Source organism: Eptesicus fuscus, chromosome 15 (assembly GCF_027574615.1).
Source record: "Eptesicus fuscus isolate TK198812 chromosome 15, DD_ASM_mEF_20220401, whole genome shotgun sequence".
Lineage (NCBI taxonomy): Eukaryota > Metazoa > Chordata > Mammalia > Chiroptera > Vespertilionidae > Eptesicus > Eptesicus fuscus.
In genome coordinates, this window is record NC_072487.1 from 29,591,026 (window position 1) to 29,606,731 (window position 15,706).

General features: G+C 38.0%; 1 protein-coding gene and 1 long non-coding RNA gene across 3 annotated transcripts in view; one reads left to right on the forward strand and one right to left on the reverse strand.

Annotated features, from left to right (window-relative positions):
• IL33 (interleukin 33) overlaps nt 1-814 on the reverse strand; it is a 34,812-nt gene extending 33,998 nt beyond the window's left edge. Inside the window, exon 1 of the mRNA XM_054726998.1 lies at nt 807-814. The gene's annotated coding sequence lies outside the window, so the exon portion shown is untranslated. The remainder of the gene's footprint in view (nt 1-806) is intronic.
• Nucleotides 1-8,904, forward strand: part of LOC129151606 (uncharacterized) — a 183,810-nt gene extending 174,906 nt beyond the window's left edge. For both annotated transcript variants that reach the window (XR_008558246.1, XR_008558247.1), the window contains 3 exons: nt 6,772-6,821; nt 8,422-8,527; nt 8,858-8,904. This is a non-coding gene — a long non-coding RNA (uncharacterized LOC129151606). The remainder of the gene's footprint in view (nt 1-6,771; nt 6,822-8,421; nt 8,528-8,857) is intronic.
• The last annotated feature ends 6,802 nt before the right edge of the window (nt 8,905-15,706 follow it).

The following is a 15,706-nucleotide window of genomic DNA, read 5'->3' on the forward strand; positions in this document are numbered from 1 at the left end:
TCCAGGAGACTCATTGACAGAATTAAATAAGTACTCTATTTTGTGGTTAAAACTATTAAGGGAGAATCAACATCTGTGTTTAAGAAAGAATTGAACCCTCGCTCTTGTGGCTCATTTGGTTGAAGCATCACAGGTTTGATTCCATCAGGGTACATAGGCAGGTTGCAGGTTTGATCCTCGGTCAGCATGTGTGTTTCTCTCTCTCTCTCTCTCTCTCTCTCTCTCTCTCTCTCTCTCTCTCCCTCCCTCCCTTCCTCTCTCTAAAAATCAATTTAAAAAAATGAATTGAGATTCTTGTTCAAGATGGAAAAGTAGGTAAATGAGGTGCTCACATCTTCCCATGACCACATCAAAATTACAACCAAATTACAGAACAACCAACATTCAGAATCACCTGAAATCTAGCTGAACCGAAGTGCTCTAATTAAAGATATACAGAAGAAACTACAAAGGGTGGAGACGTGGAACAGGAGGGATATTTCAGCTGTGGAGTGGTGAGGGGGTTCCAGCCCCATATAAAGACCTTCAGCCCAGGGTTCCAGTGCCAGCAACAGAAGTTGGATGAGCCATGAGACTTTTTTTTTTCACAATCAAAAGTATGATCACCACTCAGTAATCAACTGCATCTTTTTTATTCTATGAAACAACCACCAGATAGTGCATTAGATAATATTGAATTTGATTTTTAGAAGATATTTAAAAATTAAGAGTATGGAAGTTTTCCACTCACAGATGGCCATTGACCGGAGTGAACTAAGTCACAATCCATACTCTGGATACTTAATAAAAGATTAAACAAAGCTTACCTGTGATTGAACAGAAAATACAGCTCAGAGGTCTAGAAACTTGTCCACCATGGTATGACAAGCCTTTGTCATACTTCATGGACTGCTCCAGCTGATTTAATAATTTTTACATGGGATTCAGCCTTGGTAAGCTGGTAGCTGGGTTTGAGGTAAAAACTACTAAAATGGAAAAATTGTGCTAAACACAGTCTTCTATGTCTTATTTTTCTCCAAGATAAGACTTACTCATTTTCCTCTATGTCTTATTTTTCTCCAAGATAAGACTTACTCATTTCCCCTCCTGATTATATCCAACAATCCAGAGCAAAAGAATGTAACTGATGTCTCTTCCTTTGCCAAGAAGAGGTCTTACATATTATAGGCATAGAAGCTGGTAGCTGGATTTGAGGTAAAAAACTACTAAAATGGAAAAATTATGCTAAACACAGTCTTTTATGTCTTATTTTTCTCCAAGATAAGACTTACTCATTTCCACCCCTGATTATACCCAACAATCCAGAGCAAAAGAATGTAACTGATGTCTCTTCCTTTGCCAAGAAGATGTACATATTATAGGCATAAAAGTTATCTGGAACTAACAATGAACCACAACCCTAGAGGTTATAGTAGTCACTGAATGATTCTGCCTAGATAATAGGAAGAGTCTTTGAGTCTAAACCCAGATATTCTTTTAGGAGCATTTGCCACAAACAATCAGGAAAAAAACAATTGGATGGTACTTAAAAAATGGGCTTCTATCTAATTTTTATACTATAATGAATTAAAAGATATAAGGATTTATAAACAATATCTCCCCCCTACACACACTGGCACTCACAATGCAAATGACTTTAATGTTTCTAATGCTGAGTCTAATTTCATAGACTTCATAGTACCGAGGAGAAATCTTTCCACATGACATAATAAAGATTAATAATAATTGGATAGCCAGATGTAAGCATTACACACCATGTCTTAGGCATGGAACCCTCCAAAATTTCTTAGTGAAACAGCTTATGCTCCTTTGAGTTAATGACATCTACTTTATTCTAACCGCCACATAGTGACAATTACAATATGGTTTAACAAACCATTTAGCTCTTGAGTAAGTCAGGGAATGAAAAATATTCACCCTTTTTGATAAAATAATGCTACATATACATTCAGGTAATATGGATCTTATACAAGTCACTAGAGGCCCAGTGCATGAAATTCATGCACGAGTAGGGTCCCTAGGCCTGTCCGGTGATCAGAGCCAATCAGGGCCTTCTAGCTGCTGGCTAAGGCCTCCCTTTATTCCACGCCATCCACTGGTGGTCAGCGCATGTCATAGTGGAACTCCTGGTCTCCCAGTTGAACTCCCAGGGGGGCAATTTGCATATTAGGCTTTTATATCTATACTAGTGATCCAGTGCATGAAATTCATGCACATTAAAAGGGGATTAATCAGAGGAAATCATTTAATATTGCTATTTGCCCTTTATAATAGAAGTGTCAGAGATGAAAGAAAATTAGTAAAATGTATATGAAAACCTTCCTCCTGTCAGAGTCTGGGGCACACCACGGGACCCAGAGTCAAGTCTCCACCCACCCACATGCACCTCAAAATTGCGTGAGATCCAGACCCGGCCAGTCCCACCCTTGTCAAGCCCTGCCAGGCAGGGGGCATAGCCTCAGGTCCCCTGGCCTGGTGCCAGGATGGGGGGCATGGCCTGAGGTCCCCCAGCCCAGACTGGGGCGGAGGGCGTGCCTTGAGGTCCTCCATCAAGCCCTGCCAGGTGGGAGACATGGCCTGAGATCCCCTGTCAAGCCCTGCCAGGTGGGAGACATGGCCTGAGGTCCCCTCTCAAGCCCCACCAGGTGGGGGGGCACAGCCTCAGGTCCCCCGGCCCAGCACCGGGAGGGGAGCTCAGCCTCAGGTCCCCTGTCAAGCCTCACTGGGCAGGGGCGCAGCCTGAGGTCTCCTAGCACAGCACCAGGATGGGAAGTGCACCTTGAGGTCCCCCATCAAGCCCCACTGGGCAGGGGGCATGGCCTCAGTTCCCCTGGCCAGGCACTGGGGCGAGGGGAGCAGCCTGAGGTCCCCTGTCAAGCCCCACAGGGGCAGGAGAGGGCATAGCCTTAGGTCCCTGCTGATTGCTCGTTAAGGCTCCTTATGGGAACTTGGCCTCAGCTGTGGGTGCAGCCATCTTTGTGACAGAGTGATGGTCAATTAGCATATTCCCTCTTTATTAGATAGGATAGATCCATGGTCGGCAAACTGTGGCTCGCGAGCCACATGCGGCTCTTTGGCCCCTTGAGTGTGGCTCTTCCACAAAATACCACGGCCTGGGCGAGTCTATTTTGAAGAAGTGGCATTAGAATAAAGTGACCAGACATCTCGCTTTTGGTGGGACAGTCCCAATTTTTAACAATTTGTCCCGCGTCCCGTGGCGTTTTAAAAAAGTCCCGATTTTTGGAAAGAGCAGGAGAACGGGAAGGGAATATATGGTTTTCGGCGGCCATGTGGCTATTTAGCCAGGATATGAGTGTTATATTATTTTTGTTAATTTTATAATGTTAAACTTTAATAATAATAAATAATTGTTGAGAACTGCTTATCAAAGTTCGCATTGTTGATCAGTTGTTAGAATTCGACCACCATTGTTTGGACATAATGAACAATGGCATTTTTGGGGATTGGCAACAACGAAAACATTTTGTAACTGTCTCTCAGACAATATACATCATACTGTGTGCTAGTAAGATAGTTAAACAAGTGATGTCATTACAAATCAGCTATTCAGATAATTTAGGTAAGTAATTTATTTATTTATTTCATAAATACATAAATTTTCTTGAATTTAGCAGACAGTACTCATATTATTTATATTTTATAGTGGCGGCAAAAAGTCTAGTGCTGGACTTGAAAGTGACACGACTTACATTACGGCAAATTCAGAGGAAAAATAGTACAAGTTAGTATTGTTATTATTTAGAAAGAAATATAGGATTAAAATAATTTTTAAAATATAGTTACTTTATAACAATCAAATTAATTTATAAACTAACAATAAAATATGTTCATGTAATTATGTACCTACTTACTGTGTTTTTAAGCAATATGTATATAATAATTTATAATATAATTTTAAATTATTTTTTTTAGATTTTTCACATAATAAGTAAGAAAAGAGGATGCAAATTCAACGATGATCTAAGAAGTGAATTTCCTTTTATTAAAAAAACCAAAAGCGATTACAATATAGACCAAATTTTTAATCAAGAACCCCCGCCCCCCCCCCCCGGGGCCGAAACTGGTTTGGCTCAGTGGAGAGAACATAGGCCTGCGGACTCAAGGGTCCCAGGTTCGATTCCGGTCAAGGGCATGTACCTTGGTTGCGGGCACATCCCCAGTAGGGGGTGTGCAAGAGGCAGCTGATCGATGTTTCTCTCTCATCGATGTTTCTAACTCTCTATTCCTCTCTCTTCCTCTCTGTAAAAAAATCAATAAAATATATTAAAAAGACACAACCCCCCCAACCCGGTCAATGGTGTCCCGCTTTACCAATGTTAAAATCTGGTTACCTTACATTAGAAGAAGTTTAAGTTTAAAAAATTTGGCTCTCAAAAGAAATTTCAATTGTTGTACTATTGATATTTGGCTCGGTTGACTAATGAGTTTGCTGACCACTGGGATAGATAATACATTTTTTAAAAAGAGGAAGCTGAAGCCCAGCCAGCGTGGCTCAGTGGTTGAGTGTTGTTGACCTATGAACCAGGAGGTCACAGTTTGATTCCCAGGCAGGGCATATGCCTGGATTGTGAGCTCAATCCCCAGTGTGGGACATGCTGGAGGCAGCCAATCAATCGATGATTCTCTCTCATCATTGATGTTTCTATCTCTCTCTCCCTCTCCTTTCCACTCTGAAATAAAAAAGAAAAAAAAAGAGGAAGCTAAAGATAGTCACCAAATTATATTAGAATGAATGTTGGCATCTATGTCTGTGACTGAAACTTTTAAAAAGATTAGAAAGAAATCTTATTCAAGGAAACTTAATACTACTATTACCACTAATTTACTGCTATGAACCAATCATGTTGACTACTGATGAAGTATTGTTTAAAAAGGAGTGTTAAAGAATGTGGACAAGTAATACATAAAAATGTATACATGATAATGGAAAAAAATAAAACCTCAGGAGGGAAAACTTTAGAACTAATAAATTCAAGTTAGAGAAAAATTCATGTTTGGATGTAATAAGCCCCCAAATGAAAGAACAAAGGGGTGTGGACCAAAAAAAAAAAAAAAAAAGGAGAACTATAATAAATGGAACCAAAAGTAACTTCACAGGGTGATGTGATTATAAATTCCTCACTGAGCAGGTCATGGTGGATAGTCTCATCTCAGGCCTATAATGTCTTTAGTGAAAGGTTTTTAAATAGTCCTGTCCATTGTTCTTGTGCATCTAGGTTAACACACCTTTGAAATGCCAGAAGTAATACCCCTCTCAAGGTGTAACTACTCTCAGGAGAGCACATAATCTTGTTAACTATCCTGTAATTCAATCTCCACCTGCTTTCTTCCACCTTCATGTAATCTTCCTTATGTTCCTTCCTTCATTCCACAGTTATAAAGGAAATTGCAAAACTCATTCTTTGGAGTATTTGAGATCTTGCTTCCTGGCATTGTTGTCATTTTGGCTCAAATAAATTCTTATAAAACTTATTTTCAGTGGTCAGGGCACATACAAGAATCAACCAATGAATGCATAAATAAGTGGAAAAATAAATCTCTCTCTCACTCTCTCTTCCTGTCTCTCTCTCTCTCAAATAAAAAAAAAAAAGCCCCACTATTTACAGGTTTGGGCATTCATATATAGATGGGAAATGGCATATAATCTCCTCTTTATAAAGAAAATAGAACTGCTTAAATCGCATTTCTTAAATAACTGCCATTGATAGAGCCAACAGGCTAAGATGTTTGAATAGTTTAGAGCTGAACCCAGCAGACATGAACAACAATGAAGTTCTGTCAAATATTTAGAAAATATTTAGCCTGGCCAGAGTGGCTCAGTTGGTTGAGCATCATCTGGTGCACTGAAAGGTTGCAGGTTCACTTTCCGGTCAAGGTACATACCTGGGTTGCAGGTTTATTCCCTGGTCAGGGCACGTGGGGACGGCAACCAATCACGTCTCTCTCTCTCTCTCTCTCTCTCTCTCTCTCTCTCTCTCTCTCTCTCTCTCTCAGCATGTCCTTGCGTGAGGATAAAAAAATAAATTTGAATCTTTGGCTAGGAAATCCAAGAGTCATAATGAGCAAAACATTTGTACAAAATGTCTCAGATGCACTAGGAAAAATGGGACAATCATACAATTTATAAAGTGAAGGGGAGTTAGATGTAGACTAGTGTGCTGATTAAAAGTGAAGCACCTAGCCAGTTTTGTGGGTGGACTCCTCTTGGTTCAGGCAATACCAATGGAATGGCAAAAGAAAGTTATATACAAGAATGGTGGCTGGCAGGGCATTCTTTCTTTCACATGGCTATGAATGTAGCCCTAAAGAAAATAGGTGTCAGGTTTTAATGTCATCTCACTATATATTTTATGTTTGATAATGATGGAAACTTTGAATAGACATTTAATAAATGGAAAAGACAATATTTCTGTCACAGAGGTACTGTAAGGAGCAAATGGGGTAATGTGGGAAACATATCTTACATTTAGTGCATGTTCAGTAATTAACAACAGTTTCCTTTAGTGACTGCTTCTGACTTGCTTTACCTTCATTATTAAAATAGTCTGGAGGCATATATTCATGCATGGAAAGATAAGGCAGAAAAATAGACAAGGAGAAAAAAAATGCCATGAAATGGACAGAAAGAAATAAAGAAAGTAAAACAAACTTTAAAGGAAAATTTAAGTGAAGGAAAGATGCAAAACTAACGAGCTTTTGAATTTATCCTGTTCGGATGTCAATTCCTTTTCTTTTTTCTTTTTTTCACAGATGGTTTGTTTTTTAACAGATGATTTTGAGGAGATGGCACCTAAACAATTGTAAGTTTGTCTTGGATAAGCATTAGGAGAATCACTAACTTCCTTTGTGAAATTTTGTGGTGAGGGAAGGGAACATTTACTATAAAGTCTATTACAATCTATTTTAGCAATTAGTTGATTTTCCAAATCACCCAAAGGAAATCAAAGCAGTATTATAAGTTGGTAGCAACTGTCATAATCAATTTATACTGCTATTTGCAATAATAATAGCAAGTTAGCCTTATTTATTCTATATAAATATAAAACAGTTCTTCATGGTTTCCAAGATCTTAGTTTGCAAAATGTGACAAAAATCTATCAAAATAGGGGTTTCATTCTTACCTTGTGATCTTGTTTTGAATTCTCCCTGAAAAGCTGCAGCTCTGTGTTCAGAGAACTTGCAGACTCTATTTATTACCCAACACTTGGTAGAGAACCAAATTGCCGCAGAGGGGAAATCTGAGTGGATGAGATTTTAGGTCTTGAATTACATGTAAAAAGCCAATAGAAGGATCAATCCTGTCAACATCTAAGATTCACTGCTTTCTCCCCATATTCATCTTAAAATTAATACAGCAATTACAGATTTTATGTTCTGCATTTTTGTTTTGTTTGGTTGTGTGTGTGTGTTTTTTTTACTTACAACTCACATCAGAATCATTTCACATGCAACCCTCATCCCATGTCCAGCTCACAATCTTCCTCTGCCCCCTACAAAATTCAACTTGGCTCCCTTCAGAGTTCAACTTCACAACTTCACCTTCAGTGCTGTTATTTTGAAACTCTTGGCCATTTATATTTGCACTTTCGGCAATTGGCTTCTTCACATGCAACCTTCACTAAGTGATCAGCTTATTCTTCTAAACTCCTTGATGCATAGTCACACTCACTTGCATATCAGTAATATGCTGCTCATCTGCAAATAGAAGTTCTTAGATACTCCATGCATCTTAACATGCCTGACCTGTCTCTCTGCTCCCCATTTCCATTTATCCCCAAAATCTCATAGAATATACTGCTTCTTCTTGCAAAAGCAAATACTGAACTATAGATCCAAGCTCTTCTTACCTCATGAGAAATTTTGCTGTTACATGTCCCCTCTCCCTCTCTTTTGGCATCTGTAATATAACAACAGCAGGAAACAAAGGGTTGAGAGATACTTTTTAAAATTTTGTTTCTGCATTCTAAGATCACACATCAGAAGAAAGACTGCTGTTGTACTTAGAAGGACATTGTGCTGGGGCTGTTTGTTAAATACGTGCAGGCTTAGCAAGCCCCACAACCATCCTACCCACAAGTTTAGAAGGGTGAACTTGAAACAAAGGGGCAGAAAAAATGTTCTGTAAAATTAAATAACAGGAATATTTTAGTTTTACTCTTGGCATACTGAAAAAAATAGAACTTCAAGATTCATAAATCCAGGGGAAAGTGGAGATGAAATAGCAATAGGTAGCTGGTCAGGAATTTGGAAACTTATTACTGTGATAGACTTCCTTTGGCAAAAACAACCAAGGAAATGAGGAACACAGAAGTCTTACCTATTTTAAAGGAATTTAATGTTCTGTGTAGTAAATTCCTTCTGAGCAATTATCTGCTACAGCCATAGTGTTGTGTTTGTCAGGAATGAAGGAAGAGGGCTGTGTCCACTCTTGGGATAAAGCAGTGAAGACAGAAGGCAAACAGGAAGTCAAGATGACCAGTGCTAATAGGAAATTGAACTGTGTGAGGTAAGTGGGAGGGAGAGGTTCTAAGTATAACCAAGGGAATGTCAGCATACTCTATTTTGGGAATTCTTACAAATACTGAGGTTACAAGGGATAGTGTGACTTTTTCATGTATGCTGAACTCTACATTATTATAAAATACTAGAGGCCTGGTGCACAGATTCATGCACAATGGAAGCAAATTAATTAGAAGGTGGCCGGTGGGTGGGACTGGGTGAGATGGGCTGGACACAACCTGGAGCCAACCTCTTGTGGTCCCTCCCTGGCTGGCTGCACCTGGGGCGTGCTGGGGCTCAAAGAGCGTCTGCGAAGTGAGTGGGGTCCCTCTTGCAGGTGGGGTCCCTCAGCCTGGCCTGTGGGGATCAGCTGAAACCAGATCTCCGACATCCCCTGAGGGGTCCCAGACTGCAAGAGGACACTCTGCAAAGTTGTGGTCACTCAGCAGCTCCTGCATTGAGCTTCTGCCCCCTGGAAGTCAGTGCGCATCATACCTACTGGCCAGTTGGCTGGTTGCTTAGCCTTTTATATATATCCCTCTTTATTTACTTAAGAAGTGTCTCTTATAATCAGTATATGGTTGTTGTTTTTTAAAAAACACAGTTTGAGTACCATGTATCCTTGAACTGGAAAAGCCTATTTACATTTATTGTAATTATGGAGCTATTTGGATTTATTTCTACTATCTTGCTCCTCCCTTTTCTATTTTGTCCCCCTTGTTTATACCTCATTTTCTTCCTTTTTTTTCATCTTTTGGATTAATCAGTTTTAAAAACTATGAAATCTTCCCCTGATAGTCATGCACTATAATCACTGTCTCCTCAGTAGAGTAACACTGGAAAACAAACTTTAACCCTGCTTTTAAGAGGCTTTATGATTTTATTATTTGAATCTGCCTCATGCAGCTGTATAATTTGTCAAATGTTTTAAGGAGAAAACTCTTTGTATGCTAGGCTCAATCTCCAGCTCTCCCTTTCCACTGAATGCTTGGCCCATTAAGCCTCCAGTTTTGTCTATCCAGCCCCATACAACAACCAGGCTTCTTCCTAGACAAAATTTAGATCCCCTGCCTCGTGCTGCACACACACAGAATTAGCAAATGCCTCTGGAGAAGAAGCAGCTGTCACTGCCAGTTCCTCTTCCCTTGGAATCTTGGTTTCTTGCCCTCAGTGTTTCAGCAGATTTCTCCTGCCTGTAATTCTTTTTTCTTTTGGTATTTTATCTGCTCATTCTGCTTCTTCTCAAGTTAAAACATTGGACTGTTACAAACTTCTCTATTTCATCAGAAGTGAAAGTCCTTAGCAATTTGAGTTAAATACAAATGAAAGCATGGCTCCAGAAGCCAGGACAACATGCCATTTGGGCTTGATTTAAGTGATCATGGAATTTATTATCCAACCATAAAACTTTTGTAATGAAGAATGTTATCAATAATTAGGTCCCCCCCCCAAAGTGGATGAACACTGAGATATGGTCACTTTAGTCATGTTTTATGATTTTTATATAGTTCTTTCTCTACTACTGGTTCCTTCTCAAATACTAAATCTGCCCTACCAACTGCCTCCTTTCAGAGTAGATTAAAGGTATACAGGTGATATTTGAAAGTTTGCTGACCCACGGATACATCTGGTGATGTTATTTTGTTCAGAAAGAAAAAAAGCTAACACAGAGTTTGCTACCAACAGGCTTTAAAACATGAAATTATAAAGGACACATTTCAAACAGAGAAATATGACCTTAGGTGGTAAGTCTGAGATTCAAGGTGGAATTGAAGAGCAAAGAGTATGATAAATATGAAGGTAATGCTATAACTTTAAATAATGCTAATAATATTTTGTAATATTAAGAAAAACAAGCTAAAACTAAATACATGATGAAAGTAGCCCGTACATCTGGAGAGGTGATGATAAGAATGAGCGTTCCCAAAGATTGTGTGTTGGTCAGGAAGGCAATAAAAATATTACTGAATTTTAGGCTCTGATGCATTAAGCATGCCTATTACATTTTCTAGAAGAATTTTTTCAAAATAATAAAGATTGTGCACATAGCTAATTTCCAGGCTATTGAAAGGAAAAAATACAATGAGGAAAAAAAATCTATAAAATAGAAATCAAGGAATGAGAGAGAATAAAACATAGGAAAGGCAAAACAAGAGAAATACAAAATATGATTGATTTAACCCAATATATCTTTAATTTCATTACACGAATTAAATGCTCTGATCTAAGAACTTATATTAGACTGGCAAAGAAAAGGCCCATCTATATCCTGTTTTTAAGAGACATACAAATCTATAAGTTAAAAGACAAAAAAATATATGTTGGAAAATCCTAATCATTAGAAAGCTGATATTGCTCCATTCATGTTATGTTTTAAGATTAAGGAACATTAAAGATAAAGAAGTTTACTGAATAATGACAAAACATTCAATTCACTGGGAAGGAATATATCTAAATTAACAAACACCGTATTAACACAGTCCAAAGTGTATAAAACAAAAATGAACAGAATTACAGGGGGAAATACACATATCTATTATTCTAATGAAAAGCAATATACATATATGTTAATTATTGTTAAGCAGAGAAAACATTAGTAAGAATATAGAAATTTTGGATGATACCATCAATAAATTGCATCATATGGGTATATAAATTATACTTCATCTAAGAGTGGAGTTTACATACTCTTTAAGCACACAAAGAACATTCATAAAATTAAACATATTCTTGTTCATAAAGTGAGTTGTAAAACTATTTCAATTTATGTCACTGAGTATATCAGAGTAGGGAATCCCTCCACAAAGGCAACTAATAAACTGGTAAAACTGTTGGAATAAATGTCTCATAACCCTGCATTCTAGAGAAGACTTACAACCACAGAAAGCTTAGTAAAGAAAGAAGCTGATGCATTGCAGTGGGATAGTGCTGTGCTATTTTAAATTGCCAACTTGCCATTCCTTATCTTCTAAATTAATTGCAGCCATGCAGATGGCAGCCTACACACCTGATGCAGGTGCTAGTGCCAGAGGGAGCAAGATGAACGTTATACTCAGAAAACTGTGGTTGTGTGTTTTTTAACTGTCTGGGGGTACCTGAAAGGACTGGAGCAAAGGCTTGCCTTTGTTTTATCTGATTGGAAGTGTTCCCAGGGCTGGAGTGGCTTCCCAGGCAGTGTTTGCCGAAAGCATTTAGAGGCAAAAGTATTTGCTGCAGTAGTCTGGGGCAAGAGATAAAACAATCAGAATAAGCAACAACCAAAAAAAAAAAAATTTTTTTTTAATCCTAGGAAGGAAGAAGTTGAGAAAGGAGATACGTGGGAGAGTAAGGACTTTTGTTCCCATGTATACTGGGGGAATCCAAAAACTATACTCATACCTAAGGCTGGACACATGTTCAGAGCAGGCCTGAGAGTACCTTACACTTTCACCTCTGGCTGACCCTCAGGCTCCATACTAACATGAAGTTAAGGCTATTGTATAGTTAAAAAATATGTAGCTAAGCTTTAAAGGCATGCCCAATACAGAACCACTCTGCAGAAATTGGGACAGTAATTTTTTTTTTTAATGCTCACCCAAGAACATGCCTTTATTGATTTTTAGAGAGAGAGGAAGAAAGAGGGAGAGGGAGAGAGAAACATTGTTGTGAGAATGAAACATTGGTTGTCTCCCAAACTCGCCCAAACCAGGGATTGAACCTGAAACCTAGGTATGTGCCCCAACCCAGAATTGAACCCATGACCTTTCAGTGTATGGGACAATGCTCCAACCAACTGAACCACACCAACCAGGGTTGGACAGTAATTTTTTTTTTTTCTAATTTTGTCTGTAGTTGTTTAAGGAAATCATTATTTAATGGGTATGAAGCTTTTGTTTGGCATGATGAAAAAGTTCTGAATATGCCCTGGCTGGTGTTGTCCAGTGGTTAGAGTGTTGGCCTGTGCACTGAAGGGTCGCAGGTTCCATTCCAGTCAAGGGAACATATCTGGGATGCAGATTTGATTCCCGGCCCTGATCAGGGTGAATGTGGAAGGCAACCAATTGATGTGTCCCTCTCATATGTATATTTTTCTCTTTCACTCCCTCCTCCTTCCCACCTCTCCCTTCCTTTCCATTCTCTATGAAAATCAATGGAAAAAATATCCTTTGGTGAGAATTTTAAAAAAATAAAAATAATTTAAAAAATAAAAACAACTTTCTTTAGATCCAAAGACACAAATAAGTTGAAAGTGAAAGGATGATAAAAAGTATTCCATGCAAATAGTAACCAAAAGAGATTTGGTGTGGCTGTGCTAAAATCAGACAGATAGACTTTAAGGCAAAAATTGTAACAAGAGAGTAAGAATCTATACTAATAAAAGTGTAATATGCTAATTAGACCAAACAACTTCCAGACGACTTTTTGGATGTCCTTTTGGACAAAGCCATGGTGGCGGGGCCGAGGCAGGGGTGGTTAGGGGTGATCAGGCCAGCAGGGGAGAGCGGTTAGGGGGATCAGGCCAGCAGGGGAGAGCAGTTAGGGAGATTAGGCCGGCAGGCAGGTGAGCAGTTAGGAGCCAGCAGTCCCAGATTGCAACAGGGATGTCCAACTGCTGGTTTAGGCCTGATCCCCTAAACCAGCAGTCGGACATCCCCCAAGGGGTCCCTGATTAGAGAGGGTGCAGGCTGGGCTGAGGGAACCCCCAACCCATGCACGAATTTCATGCACCAGGCCACTAGTATTATATATTGATTAAAGGGTCAATTCGTCGAGAAAATTAACAATTATAAACAAATACACCAAATAACAGAGCCCAAAAGTATGTGAAGCAAAAACTGACAGAATTAAAGGGAAAAGCAGACAATTCAACAGTAATAGTTAAAGATTTCAGCACCCACTTTCAATAATGAGTAAAACAACAAGACAGTTTGAGAAAGAAATATAGAGCTTAAATAACACCATAGAGCAACTAGAGTTAACAGACATCTTTAGAGCACTTCACCCAACAACAGCAGAATACATACTTTTTTCTAAAGTGTACATGGAACATTCTCCAGGAGAATGTTAGGCCACAAAATAAATCTTAATTAATTTAAAAAGATTAAAATTATCCCAAGTTTCTTCTCTAAGCATGATGGAATAAAACTAGGAATTAATTAACAGAAGGAAAATGGAAAAATTTACAAATATGAGGAAATTAACACAACTAATATTAAAAAAAGAAATTATAAGTGAAATTAGAAAATAATTTGAAATGAATGAAAATAAAAGTGTAACAAGACAAAAATTATGGAATACATTTTGTAAATGCCTATGCAAGAAAAGAAGACCCCAAACCAATAATTTAACTTTAAACCTTAAGAAACTAGAAAAAGATGAGCAACCTCAATCTAAAACTAGTAGAAGAAAGGAAATAATGAAGATAAGAACTGAGATCCATAAAATAGAGAAGAAAACAAGATAGAGAATCATTGGAACCAAAAGTTGGTTATTTGTAAAAATCAACAAACGTGATAAAACTGTAGCTTGACTGGCCAAGGAAAAAAAAAAGAGAGAACACTCAAATTATTAAAACCCAAACTGAAAGTGGGTATATTGCTGTAGACGTTATAGAAGTAGAAAAGATTACAAGAGAATACCATGAACAATAATATATTAATGAACACACAGTATAAGACACAGATGATGTATCATAAAATTGTATACTTGAAACCTACATAATTTTATTACCAATGTCACCCCAACAAATTCAATAAAAAAATTAGAGGAAGAAAGGAAGGGATGAAGAAGGGAAGGAGAAAGAACTGTCAATAAACTACAAATAGGAGGGAAAAAATTAAATAACCTAGATGAAATGGACAAATTCCTATAAACACAGAAATTACTAAAATTGCCTGAGGGAGAAATAGAAAATCTGAACATACCTATAACAAATAAAAATCCAAGATAAAATGGCTTCACTGGTGAAATTCACTAATCATTCAAAGAAGAATTGACACCAATCCTTCTTAAACTCTTCCAAAAAATAGAAGAGATGGGAACACTCTAAATCACTCTATGAGGCCAGAAATACTCTGTCAATGTCATATAAAAACATCGCAAGCCCTACCCGGTTTGGCTCGGAGGACAGAGCGTTGGTCTGCGGACTCAAGGGTCCCATGTTCGATTCTGGTCTAGGGCATGTACCTTGATTGCGGGCACATACCCAGGAGGGAGTGTGCAGGAGGCAGCTGATCAATGTTTCTCTCTCATCGATGTTTCTAACTCTCTGACCCGCTCCGTTCCTCTCTGTAAAAAATTAATAAAAGATATTCTTTAAAAATCACAAGAAGGAAAAACTTCAGATTAATATCCCTTATGGATATAGATGCCAATATTCTCAAAATGCTAGCTAAACACATTTAACAACATATTAAGATTCTACATTATGACTACATGGCATTTATACCAGGAATGCAAGAATGATTCAGTATATGAAAATCAAACTCATAGAAAGAAGGAAAAAACAAACAAATCACATGATTATTTTTGATTTATGAAAAAAAAAAAAGACACTCACCAAACCACTTTTGACAAAACCCATTACCATTTAATCATACAAATACTCACTAGAATAGGAGTAGAAGGAAACTTTCTAACAAAACAGAGGGCATTTATGAAAAACTCACAGTTAGCATTATACTCAATGGTGAAAGACTGAAAGCTTTATTCCTAAGATCAGGAATAAGACAGGGATGCTTGCTTTCACCACTCCTATTCAACATTGTACTGGAAGTTCTAGCCAGTGCAACCAGGCAAGGAAAATAAATAAAAGACATCTAAATTGGAAAAGAAGTAAAATCTCTATTTCCAGATACATGATCTTATATGTAGAAAATTTCAAAGACTTCACAAAAAACTATTAGAGTTAATATATAAATTTAGCTAAGTTGTAGGTTACAAGATCAGCACATAAAAATCAGTTGTATTTCTATACCACAGCAATAAATAAAAAGATAAAAAATCAAGAAAAAATTGTATTTACAATAGTGTCATAAGGAATAAAATACTGCCCTAGCTGGTTTGGTACAGTGAATAGAGCATTGGCCTGTGGGCTGAAGGGTCCTGGATTTGATTACAGTCAAGGGCACATACCTCGGTTGCAGGCTGAATCCCTGGCCCTGGTCAGGTCCATGTGGGAGGCAACCAATTGATGTGTCTCTCTCAC